General features: G+C 22.2%; 1 protein-coding gene across 1 annotated transcript in view; it reads right to left on the bottom strand.

Annotated features, from left to right (window-relative positions):
* The window catches only part of LOC127280673 (RNA-binding protein fusilli), a 63,002-nt gene extending 50,549 nt beyond the window's left edge, over positions 1-12,453 (bottom strand). The window contains exons 1-2 of the mRNA XM_051303844.1: positions 12,106-12,453; positions 10,661-10,746 (exon numbers count right to left, since the gene is read on the bottom strand). The gene's annotated coding sequence lies outside the window, so the exon portion shown is untranslated. The remainder of the gene's footprint in view (positions 1-10,660; positions 10,747-12,105) is intronic.
* Between the last annotated feature and the right edge of the window lie 591 nt (positions 12,454-13,044).

Genomic DNA, 13,044 nt, shown 5'->3' with positions numbered 1-13,044 from the left:
TGTCTGTAGTTTCTGAGTTTAGTAAATAAAATTCATTTTTCTCTTTTGTTACTTTAAAAAAATTGATTTCGATTTATTTTCGTTTTTTAAACAAAAAAAAAGTGTATAAAAAAATTTTTTAGGGGGTCCGGAATATAAAAATCACCCTATGTATATATATATATGGAAAAATTCACTTCCGCGTCATTTGTTGTTATTTTCGCACCATAGGATTTGTTTTTGTTGGATATCAACAGATATCCCAAATGTTACATAATCGGATTTCAAAGTCTCGAATCGTAGTACTTCGTGGGCCTCCATTACGAAAGCAACAAGCAACTTCCCGCACGAAATTATATACACTCTGACTCGCTTGGAAAGTCTGTTTGTTTTTATTCTTTTATATATATATATATATATACGATTTCTTCTTGGTGGAATTAAAACATTTTTTTTTTCTTTGGAAAATTACCTTTCATAATGACTTTCAAGTCGAAAATATAATCAGATATTTCGTTTTTTTTTTGTAAATTTTAGAAAGCTTTTACGACAAAATATTGTAAATGTTAAAAGAAGAAAAAAAAATTAAAAATTTCTTTTATAATATTAGAATAAAAAAATATATACATAAAATTGGCACATTATATAGTGTGCGTAAATGAAGAAATAACAAAACGTCGCGAGAGTTATTTATAATTTCTTGTACATATATAATTTTTATATACTTAAAAAAAAAATAGCGTATATATTGCGTAAACAGCAACTTTTTAATCGGTGTAATCAGACAAATTGCAGACCTCTCTCTGTATATAATGATTAGAGGACGTCTTACGAGACTAATAACACAAGCAGTAGTGTGTCTATCATGGCTATATGTATATATGATTCTAGAAACGCACAAATGTTTCAATAAAATACATTTCTATACGTGCAATTTAAACAAAACGCTTTTTCATTAAAAAAAAAATGTCTAATTTATAAACAAACTCTCCATCTAGAGAAATGATTTATTTGAACCAAATAGAATATATTTGTATGTTAAATAAATGTATATATATATATATATATATTTGTCTCAGAGCCTACTAACTTATTTATTTGATTTAAATAAAAATTTTATTTGTCATAAATAAATTTTTCTTTGGCTCAAATAAAGTTTTTATTTAAATGAAATAAACACAGTAAAAACAAAATCTGAAACCGAATGTAAGCTTACTTTAATTTTTAACTTATTTTAAGCAAGAAACTTTATTTAATAATGAAAATTAGCTTAAAATAAGAGTTAGTGGTTCTCTTACTATAAATAAGCTTATAATTCGACTGATTTTTAATTCACTGGTCTTAAGTAAAAAAAAGACGACAGTGACTTTTTAAAAGTCTTTACTTGAGCTGGGTGTCAGTCCGCCGAGTCTTAAAGTGGTAGTTGTGACGTCACAGGCAAAACGTCTGTTGTGAAAACGCCATAGCGTACGCGTACAGTGAAGCGTGGTTGAGAAATGATTTTCTCGTGTTTTAATTTTGGTTTTATTCATTTATAATTCACAAGAATGGGTTTTTTTACTGGGTTTTTAATATCGAATATTCCAGCAAAGCACGCATATCTTTCACCTTTGTCTCAGCTATACTATTTAGAAAAAAAGTCGCTAAATATTACCAAAAGTACAAAACTGTGTGGAACTTGTTGGAAGAGCTTAAATTATTCTAAACTGTTAATTCCTAATTTTATATATTTATATATATATATATATTACGTATAATGTTATTTTTTAAATTTAGTTTGCAGAATTGAAAATGAAAATGACAAGATTTTTTTAAATATAAAAGTTCCTCGTCATTTTCATTTAAATAATGCAAATTTATAAATTAGAAAAAATTGTTATAAGTAATATAAATATATATATATATCAAAATTCTAATATGCTTTTAAGTCATAATTTAGGATTATTATCACACCAGGTTAACGCTGAAAGACAGTCTGTAAGGAAGCTTAATTTCAGCCCTCTTTTAACATAAGACTAAATGATAGTCTAAAACCTAACTGAATTTCAGTTCTTCAACAAGCTTAGAGCTAAATTTCAGCTCGTATGACATCTTACTTATAGTAAGATAAGAGTATTCTTTTTAAACATTTTTTGAGTACTGATTTTCAGTCAATATGATCTACTTCCGTTTACATCTTGAAAAAAGACAACTTATAAGCTTAAAAGAAGATTTTGTTTTTACTGTGAAATACATTTGTAACAAATAAATGAGTTATAGTGACAAATATAACATTTCTCTGAATGTCTAAATATTTATAAATTAATGAGAATTCTGAGAGGCACATCTTCTATAAAATTCTGATTAATTAGAATTTTCATTTTAAAAGAAAATTTATTTGAAATATATAATTATTATTTTTTTAGACGAATTTTTATTTTTCGAAATTAGCATAGCAATCCGTTTCCATGACAACCGTTACCATATAGCCAAAAAATATTTATTCGAAGAAATATGAAAGTTCTATGTGTAATAAAAATTCGATTAAATTAAATAAATTATATAAATTTATAAATATAAATATTATATAAATGAAATTTTGGGTAAAAATTCAATAATATGATGGAAAATTTTACTATCAAATAATAATTCAAATAAATATATATATTATTCTTAATGAAAATTCGAACAAATAAATATATATTCTTTTAAATGAAAATTCAAATAAATAAAAATTCAGAGTTAAAAATATATTTTTATATTTTTTGCAGCATAATTTGGAGAATTTTGAAAAAAGATTCATAATTTCTAAGTTTATATAGATTTTTTTTTTTTGAAACTCTATACAGGAGCGTATTAAACAGATCCTAAGAGAATCATGTCTCCTTTTCTCACGACAGGTGTCCAATACGCGGGATAGGAATTTATTGAGAACAGTTATAAATATAAGGACTTTTAAAGCAAAAAAGTGGTTCAAATCATATTTAAAAAAAAAAATTAATACAACATCAAAAAGAATATTTTTCTAAATAATAAAATTTTAATAAAATCTAATAAAATATTTTCAAAATTTATATATATGTTAGAAGTTATTGATGAATGGAATTTTAATCTTCGCAAGTTTATAAAATCTAAAACAACTTTTGAAAGAAAAAAAATTTTTTTTTTTGTTGAAAAATAAAACAAAGGAATTTTTGTTCAGGACGAAGAGTAGAGAGATAAAAAGGATTATGATTACGTAAGCTAGTGAACCGGTCCTTGTAAAGTTGTAAGCCATGACGAAATCGAAAAGCACGATTCGTTTCTTTTGAGAGTTTCGCCTTTTTTATTTTCTTATATATATATATACATATTTGCAGGATAAAAGCAAAACTTCTTTATAATAGATTCAATGACTTTTTAAATTATAAATTATAATGGCGCAATATATAGTTTTGTAAATAATTGAGAAATTTAAATATAACAAAAATATACACTAAAAAAAATGTATTTAATTCAAATATAATCGGTGACTATTATCAAATATAAATATATATACTTATTTGTATCAAATAAAATTATTATTTAAATCAACTAAATGGTATTTGTTTCAAATACTTTTAATTTTTTTTTTAATTTTTAATTTTCTGTGTTTCTGTTAAATAAAAATTATTTGGTTCAAGTAAATATTTATTTATAATAATAGTTAAGTAATCGAGTATATTTGTATTAAAATTTTTTTTTTATAACCAAAAGGAAAATAATATCCTGATTTGAGGTGAAATATTTTTTTATTTTGCAAGAATTGACGAAATTTTCCATATATATATATATACTTTTGAGCATCAATAATGAATAATGCACCTGTTTTGAACTACCTTTCATATAAACGAAAAACCGCGCCGCTTTACAGATGCTTTTATATATAGGTATATATAGAAGAGGGCTCAAATACAACTCTGGATAATAAAGTCAGCCGTAAATTTTTGAGACTAAAATGGATAAAAGTTTTCCATTTAGTAGTTTCCAAATTCCGATAATAAATTTTAGGGCTGATCATGTAAAATGTAAATGAACCCTAAATTATTTCTATTCTAGTTTCAGAGAAAATAATAATAATAATAATAATAATAATAATAATAATTTATTATAAAAATATTACTTTTTGTATCAAAAAGTAAATTAATAATTTATTAATCAATGTACTTTTTTTATTTTCCATTGCTGTAGTAATTGTTTATAATAATTTTTATTAGTGTTAAATCAATTTGGTTAAATGAATTTTTTTGCTAAATAATAATTCAAACAAATAAAAAATTTGGCTAAAAAAAATTTAATACTCTCTAAATTTAAATTAGTGAAAAGTGAGCTACTAATTCACCTTAGTAAGAATTTTTACTAATTTTTAGTAAAATATTACTATTTGATTTAGTATAGTTTTTAATTTTTTTTGTTTTACTAAAATTTTAGTAAAAAGTGACTAAAAATTAGTGAAAATTCTTACTAATTTAAATTAGTAGCTCACTTTTCACTATATAATTCAAATTTAGAGAGTAATTAAATATTCTCTAAAAGAAAAAATTTCAGCAAATTTTAGAGATATTTATCTGCGTCTCTATAGAACCAAAAAAAATAAATAAATAAATAAAGATGAATAATAATAATAATAATAAAAATTCATCATAGGATTTTTATTCATCTCGCGCTGTACTTTTATCAACTTTAATATCGATGTCAGGAGTTCACGACAATCTAGAACAAGGATAATAACCAAGATGTAAGCCAGTATCCTGCGTGTATATATATATAGTGAGTGAAAAAAAAGAGAGAAAGAGAGAGAGAGAGAGAGAAATTACAGAAAAAAAAATTAACTGGAATAATATACATAAAGAATGAAATATGACACATTTTATTATGCCCCTATCAGAACTTACAAACCAGCATATTATTTGCAATATAATTATGGTGATTTGAATAATATATTTTTATAAAATTTTGGCCAAAAAAGGATTTCTACACTCAAAAAAATGGATATTTGTCTCCGAGCCTACTAACTCATTTATTTGTTGCAAATATATTGTATTTAATTTAATTAAAAAATTTATTTGAACCAATAAAAAAATTATTTAAGACAAAATAAAATTTTTATTTAAGTCAAATAAATAAATTAGCATAGGCTCTGAGACAAATATACACGTTTATTTAACTCAAATAATATATTTTATTTGATTCCAACAAATAATTACTCTAGGTGTATTTATAATTTTTTTTCAGAACTAAATAACCTTTGACTCCTATGTTATTATTATTATATTATTATTATTATTATTATTATTATAACACCCAGAAAAATGTTTTATTTAAACCAAATATAAATATATTTCAGTTAAATAAACGTATATTTGTCTCAGAGCCTACAATTCCATTTACATATATATTTGGCGTAAATAAAAATTTTATTTATCACAATTAAAATGTTTATTTAAATCAAATAAAAATTTATTTACAACAAATGAATAAATTTATTTGGCACACTGAAAAAAAAATTTATTTGATTCAAATAATCGGTTACTTGACTATTATATCAAATAAATATTTACTTGAATCAAATAAATTTTTTATTCAGTGCACTGAGTATAAAATTAATTTCTCTGAGTGTATTATTATTATTATTATTATTATTATTATTATTATTATTATTATTATTATTATTATTATTATTATTATTATTATTATTACTATTATTATTATTATTATTATTATTATTATTATTATTATTATTATATATAAAATTATAAAATAAAAATTCAAGGGTGAATACAAATCTCTCAATTTTCAAGTTACGTAATAGTCGGAGACTTGTGCACTTGATATTTGAGGCATATAAAAAAAAAAAAAAAAAAAATGAAGATGCCTAAAGAAGGATGTATATATTTTATAAATGGCCAACGACGAGTCTTATGACGATGGACAAAACAATTTTTACAAAGGATATGAGCATCTTCGTCTTTTGCTGAATTTACGTGATGGGAATATTTAAAAAGAGAGAAGAAAACGTATGGACACGACACTTACAGGAAACTTGTGTGGTATTTATATATATATGCAACGTCAAAGAGAAAAATAATGGAATCGACATAAGAATTAAGTTGCCGGACAATTTGAATTTCCAATGTACAAAATGAAAGCGCGCGCGCGCACATATATACAAAGTCAGTGATGTATTTTTAAGGAGAAACATCTTTGAAATTTTATAAAAATTAATTTGAAACTATTGCAAATTTTTTTTTTTTTGGTATAATAGAAATATTATTAATAATTATACATTTTATATTAATATAAAAAAAATTAATTAACAAAAAATTTAATATATTAATTACCATCAATATTTAATATTACACTGAAAAAAATGTGATTCAAATAAAAATTATTTGGTTCAAGGAAATATTTATTTGATATAATAGTCAAGTAACCGATTACTTGAATCAAATAAATTTTTTTTTTTTCAATGTATCCGTATAATAATAATAATATTAATATTATACATAATTGATAATTATTATTATTAAATATAAATTTAAAAAAAAACACGCAGAAAAATGATGTCTTAGAGACAAATAAATATTTATTTGATTAAAAAAAATTTTATTTGTTATAAATAAAAAATTTTATTAACGCCAAATAAATGGGCTAGTAGGCTCTGAGACATATATACGTTTATTTAATTCAAATATATTATATTTGGTTCAAATAAAATATTTCTATAGGTGAAAAGAATTCTTCTGTTTTGAAAAAAAAGAAAAAAAATTCAGAGATGGAATTTTGAAAGCCATTATATTTATTATTTCTCTCTATAAGAAAATTCATTATTAGGGCCCCAAATGAAGAAAATTGTGTAAATGTCTGAAAATCTAATTCGTTAAATTCATGTACTATATATATGTCTGGAAGTGTGAGAATAAATGAACGCGTGTGACTAATTTATAATAATTGCGCTGAAACGTGAACGACCTCATCAGCTTCGTGACAATGGTCGGCCTTGTCACGTTTCCATTACCGGGTAATGTCGAATCGAGAAATATATCTTGTATAAATCAAAAGGGGGGAAGGTGCGGGTCACCAGGTTGTTCCCTTCGTCCTTGATACATAGTCCTATATGTATATTTATATATATATATATTTTCCTTTCGCCGCGCAATTTATATATATACGTTTAACAGCCGTTAGAATCTTTAGTTTTTATAATAAATAAATATAAATAAATAAAAAAAAATTTTTTTCCCCTTTTTAGATTTTTACTATTTTCTTTTCCTCTAGAAAATGATTTTAGAAGACACTATATATACATATTACTAATGTTATTGACATTTTACTTTGGTAAAACCTTTTACTTGAAAGCAGATTATAAAAATTATTTTATCATGCGCTTGACATTTTAATATATCATTATAAAATATTTGTTTTTTACTGAATACGGCAAAAATTGATTATGGAGTGTCGATTATAAACACTGAAAAAAAATTCGTTTTATTCAAACAATTCAATAAATTTTTTATTGATTACTTGATTATCAAATAAATATTTACTTGAATCAAATAATTTTTATTTCAATTAAATAAATTTGTATTTAAACCAATAACTTCTGTATCTGAAACAAATTAATTCACTGAAAAAAAATTTATTTGATTGAAATACCGGTGTATTTGGTTATTATCAAATAAATATTTACTTGAATCAAATATATAATATTTGAATCAAATATTTCAGTATTTGAATCAAATACCATTTATTTGATTCGAATAGGAAATATTTGATTCAAGTAAATATTTATTTGATAATAACTAAAAAAAACCGGTATTTGAATCAAATTTTTTTTTCAGTGTTGACTCAAATAATAATTATTTGATACAAACAAATAATAATTAATTATTAACAAATAATAATTTTTATTTGATTCAATTAAATCGAATTTATGTTCAATAGAAACAGAAATTATTTGGGGCAAATAAAATTTGTTGAATTTAAATAAAAATTATTTGGTTCAAATAAATATTTAATTGTATCAAATAATAAATTTTTTTTGGTATCAAGTATATGTAATAATTTTTATTTGTATCAAGTAATAATAATTTTTATTTGTATCAAGTATAATAATTTTTATTTGATTCAATTAAAAGGTATATTTATTTTTAATACGTTAATTATTATGGTGCAAATACAATTTATTTATATAATTCAAAAAAATTATTGGAGCAAAATATAATTTATTTAATTCAAATAAAAATTATTTTGTTCGAATATAGATATTTTATTTTTATTAAATATTTTTTATTTAAATCAATTAAAATCGAATTTATTTCCAACACAGAAATATTATTGAAACGAATAAAATTTGTTTTTATTAAAATAAAAATTATTTCTTAATACAAATACATTTGTATTTATGTTCAATAGAAACAGAAATTATTTGGGGCAAATAAAATTTGTTTAATTTAAATAAAAATTATTTGGTTAAAATAAATATTTAATTGTATTAAATAATAAATTTTATTTGTATCAAGTATGTAATAATTTTTATTTGTATCAATTATAATAATTTTTATTTGATTCAATTAAAAGGTATATATTTATTTCTAATACGTTAATTATTATGGTGCAAATACAATTTATTTATATAATTCAAATAAATTATTGGAGCAAAATATAATTTATTTAATTCAAATAAAAATTATTTTGTTCGAATATATAGATATTTTATTTGTATTAAATATTTTTTATTTGAATCAATTAAAATCGAATTTATTTCCAATACAGAAATATTATTGAAACGAATAAAATTTGTTTTTATAAAAATAAAAATTATTTCTTAATACAAATACATAATTTATTTGATACAAATATACATATTTATTTGATAATCTTCAAGTATAAACAATTATTTGAAGTAAATAATTTTTTTTTTCACTGTGTATAAAATAAATATATATGTGTATATTTAATAATCTAAATATTATTTGGAATAGTAAAAAAAAATTCTTCGAAAATTGTATATTATATAAGATTTATAGAGTTATATAATTATATAAAATATTCCGGGGAGGAGGAAAGACGCGATGAAGATGAAAAATGCATTTCTCAGTAGAAAATCGCGGCACGGTTTGACAGGTATATAGTAACCTGGAGATAATGGATTAGGATTTTTTTTGAAGAGCATAAGCTAAGCCTATAAGGCATGGTCACGGAATGTAAGCACCACAATCCGATACAATCTCTCTATATATAGTTAAAATAATATTCAATATATTATATTTTATTTATTATTTATAATAAATATTTTTTTTTATAAAATAGATATTTTCTTTTTATAAAAATAAATAACAAAAATTTACTTATTATTAATGAATGTATGTGAAAATAGGAAAAATATTGATCTGAATTAAATTCGAAATATTCGTGACAAAATTGAGTTTTTGATTTGAATTGGAACGCGAACAGCTTTCGGTCAAGGAATTTGCCTCGACCTCGAGGTACTTATCGGTCAAGTAAAAGAAGATGCAGAAAGGTATGCAGCCAGGTAGATTGCGTGCACACATATAAATATATATCGAAAACTTAGTAATAATATTTCTAGCAATAGTTTTATATATATATAACTAAATAACAGAAAGAAAAAATATACGTCGAATTAAAAAAAAAAAAAAAAAAATGTGTAAAAAAAGAAGAAATTTTAGAGGTTGAGGTGGGGGGTTTAAAGAAGGTAAAATGAGGAAGAAGAGCCTGAAGAAGGAGAAAGAGGACAGCGAGTGAGCGAACGTGTAAAAGATGTGGTCGCTGACCCGTTCGGAACGTTGACTCCATGCAGTCAGTCCCCTCTTTATATATATATATATATTTTACATTACTTTATTTTACCTTACCTTACCTTACCTTGCCTGATTACCGAGCAAGTTACCCTACCTTGCCCCCTCCCCCTCCCAACCTACCCACTTCACTTTACCGGTATCCACCACTTGCTATCTTGTACGATCTCTCCTTCAATCAGAACCGTATCTAGTTTTTCAAGACCCTGCTCAACTCTCTATTTTCTTCTTCTAAATAATTTTTATCATAATCAATTAATTTGGAAACAAATTTATTTCATTCAAATAATCGATTACTTGACTATTAACAAATAAATATTTATCAAATAATTTTTGAAACCAAAATAATAAACTATTTTTAGAACCAATATAATTTCTCTATTTGAAAAAAAATATATATATTATATAATCTCAAATAATTTCTAATGCAAATAATATTTTTTAATAAAAATAAATATTTATTTAATTTAATATAATAAAGTAAACGATTATTTGAACTAAATAAATTTTTTTTGTCACACAAATAAAATTTTTATTTACGCCAAATAAATAAGTTAGTAGGCTCTGAGGCAAATATACGTTTATTTAACTCAAATATATTTTATTTGGTTCAAATAAATCATTTCTCTGGGTGCAGTGTATCATTATTATTATTATATTAATTGTTTTTTTTCTAATATTTTGTCATAAATAAAGGGCAAATACGCGAAAAAAAAAGAATTCGTCTCTACAATAAATAAATAAAATAGTGCAATAAATTAATGTAAAATAACGTTTTTTTTACGAAACTTATTTCAATAGAAAAAAATCTTAACGAATATTGTATAAATTAAATTGTGAAAAAGTATTAAAAAAAAACTCACCGATCGTTGATATTGAGATTTTTCCATTATTTTGATCCTTTTTATTTGGTCCATTTCCTTTTTAAATATGTGGGCACTTTTTAATTCTGTAAATAAAAAATTAATATATAATAAATTAAATTACAGAAAACAAAAATTTATTTTAAAAAATTGAAATATTATTATATTAATTATAGGTACAATTTTATTTATTACTATTATATTATTAATAATCTATCAATGAGACTTTAATTATTAATAAATGTATTTTATTTAGCAATATTAGTAAAAATAGAAATTAAAATATTTTTTGTCATTATTAATTTATTAAATATTTATTCATTAGACAATTTAATAAAAATATTTATTTGTATTTGTTTTTTATTTATTATTATTTTCTATTAATTATTAATTTATTATTATTTATTAATTTATTATTACTGATTATTGTTTATAGGTTTTATTATCTATTTATTATTATTTGAGTCAATTTAAAAAAGTATACTGAAAAAAATATTTGATTAAAATAAATATTCACTTGAATCAAATAATTTTTTATTTAAATTAAATAAACTGTATTTGAATTAATAATTTCTCTATTTGAAACAAATATCATTCAATTAACTCAAATAATAATTATATTTAATTAAAAAAATTATTTATTTGATAGTAGTCAAATAACCGATAATTTGAATTAAACACATTTTTTTCAGTGCATTTGTTTCAAATAGAATTTATTTAATTCAAATAAAAATTATTATTATATTTGGTTCTGAAATGATAAATGATAAATAATAAATAAATACCTATATATGAAAAAATAGATTGATAAGTATATAAAACAAAATCAATTTATTTATTTCTCTTTAAATAGCTTTCTCGTGATAAATTTTATTTTACTATATAGTTAAGTTGCAATCAATAAAGCAAGTAACGAAAAAAAACATGCTTGTTAAGTATTTTTCTCCATTAAAGAAATTAGCATTCTCGTTTTCCGATTTTTTTTTTAAATTATCCAATGCTGGTTATAGTCTAATCTGACATAGGAAGTTTTATTTGCAAAGAAATTTCCGTTGATATTTAACGAGAGAAATTTAAATTCTTTTTTTTTGTCGAGTTTACTTTTTTTCTCTCTCTCGATATATTTTACACAACTTTTTATATTACATATCAAATTTTATTTAAAATTATTAAAGTTTTTCAAAAACAGAGATACTAACGGAGATTAAAAAAAAGTGAACTATCAGATCGATTAAACTTCTTTATCCAATAAGGAAATAAAAATTTATTTTCTATTAAGATCTAATTTTACTTAAAAATGTTTAGAGAATAGACAAATAATCAATTATACTTTTATCTCAGTTCGACAATAGAATAAAACAGTAAATTATTCAGCAAAAAAACATGAGAAAAAGCACGTGGCATAATCAATGCACATTATGTAAAATAAATTATTAAAATCTTACCAAAATGTAATAAAAGTTGAGTCGAAACATAACCTTTTTGTTTTTTTTTCCACAATTGTCACAATATACTTTAAGAAATTTAACAATACTTTTGGTAAATTTGTTTTAAAAACTGAAAATACGAAACCGAACAATCAATGTCGTTATTATAAACATAACCTAACATAGCTTGATGAATGAAAATTAACGGTTTAAAATCTCAACACACTTGTTACTGATTATGAAAATATTCATTCTCGAAATAATAGTTAATTGTGTTATGACAATAATAGATAAAAAAAACAGTGTTAAAATAAACAAAATTCACTAAAACTACAAGTCCCGATTTTAAATGAAACGTACTTTTTCAGCGCCAAAAACTAAGTGGAGATACTTGACCGTTGCAATGTCTTAAACAACGGGCGCCCTCTCTCGAGTTTTTTCACAAGTAAATAAGGGCGTCACTATTGCAGCGCGAAATTCAAAATTAGTCATTTTTTAAAATTGCCAAAATAAATAATATATATTAAATAAAATAATAAATAAATTTAAATAAAACTTATTATAATTAAATATAATGAATTTTTTGATTAAAATAAAATGTAATATAAAATAAATTTACTTATTTAAATTTTGAAACAAAGGATATTGTTTTTTGATAATTTAAATACAACAAATATATATATTTTATAATAAAATTAATTATTGTAATAAAATATAAAAATTCTTACCAAAATTAATAAAAGTCTGATAGAAACCAACTCTTGATTGATTTTTTATTGTTAGCCATCTTCAGATGGTTTCAGTTTCTCAACCCTGGGAATTGTTGTATTGTGAATTGAGCTTTATATTTGTTACCACAATTGGACAACAGAAGGCGCTTTTATTGCACACGCGTCACCGGCAAACCTGTATTTTCTTGCGCACGCCGGACGTTTCGTGGAAACAAGACCAGGTGTA

Source organism: Leptopilina boulardi, unplaced genomic scaffold (assembly GCF_019393585.1).
Source record: "Leptopilina boulardi isolate dan_hultmark-lab unplaced genomic scaffold, ZJU_Lbou_2.1 LbouV2_249, whole genome shotgun sequence".
NCBI classification, from domain to species: domain Eukaryota; kingdom Metazoa; phylum Arthropoda; class Insecta; order Hymenoptera; family Figitidae; genus Leptopilina; species Leptopilina boulardi.
This window is presented reverse-complemented; position numbering and strand designations above follow the sequence as displayed.